The sequence below is a fragment of the Orycteropus afer genome, unplaced genomic scaffold (genome assembly GCF_000298275.1).
Source record: "Orycteropus afer afer isolate SDZICR_OR568_19922 unplaced genomic scaffold, OryAfe1.0 scaffold00123, whole genome shotgun sequence".
NCBI classification, from domain to species: Eukaryota; Metazoa; Chordata; class Mammalia; order Tubulidentata; family Orycteropodidae; genus Orycteropus; species Orycteropus afer.
In genome coordinates, this window is record NW_006921710.1 from 6,886,656 (window position 1) to 6,887,332 (window position 677).

Here is a 677-nt window from a genome sequence, read left to right on the forward strand (position 1 = left end):
ATTAAACTGGTAATGGTGGTTAAGTGCAGACAAGTCCAGGACAGACCTAGGGAGAGGCAGTTTGCCCTCAGGAAAAGTGTGGTTGAAATTAGATTAGTTCATAGAAAGAACTAGGAAGATTGCCTTGGTGTGTCCTTAATGACTTACTGAAAACAGCTGCATGTTATCTGATTTGAGTTAAAGGTTGGGGTCCTGGTGTTGTCTCGTAGCCAACTTGTGGCTGTGACTCAAGGCTATGGTCTCCGTCAAGCCCCGGAACCAATCCTGTCACCTTTTTAATCTTCAGTTGTGTGCATATCCCAATCATAGTCCTTTCCCCACTTCTGTAGCCCCACCTGTGACATTGATGAATTGACCTGCCACCAGTCATGAGTTTGTGATGATTTCCTTGGTTTTGTATCATATATAGTTAGCTCCATAGCAATGAGTCAGCCCACTCCATTTGGCTTCTGTGTGTATGTGAATGGTTTTCCTCATCCTGGATGATTGTCTTTGTCTTTTGTCCTGTTTAAGCGTTAATGAAAGAGTTATCTACAGAACACCTTTGAATCTGGGGTCTTCCTTCTAGCACATCCCTAATGCTCCCTCTTCCCCATTAGCTCTCTCCCTGCTTAGCTTGTTGAAGGGAAATAAATGTAAATATTGCATCAACCGTGTGTGTGTGTGTGTGTGTGTGT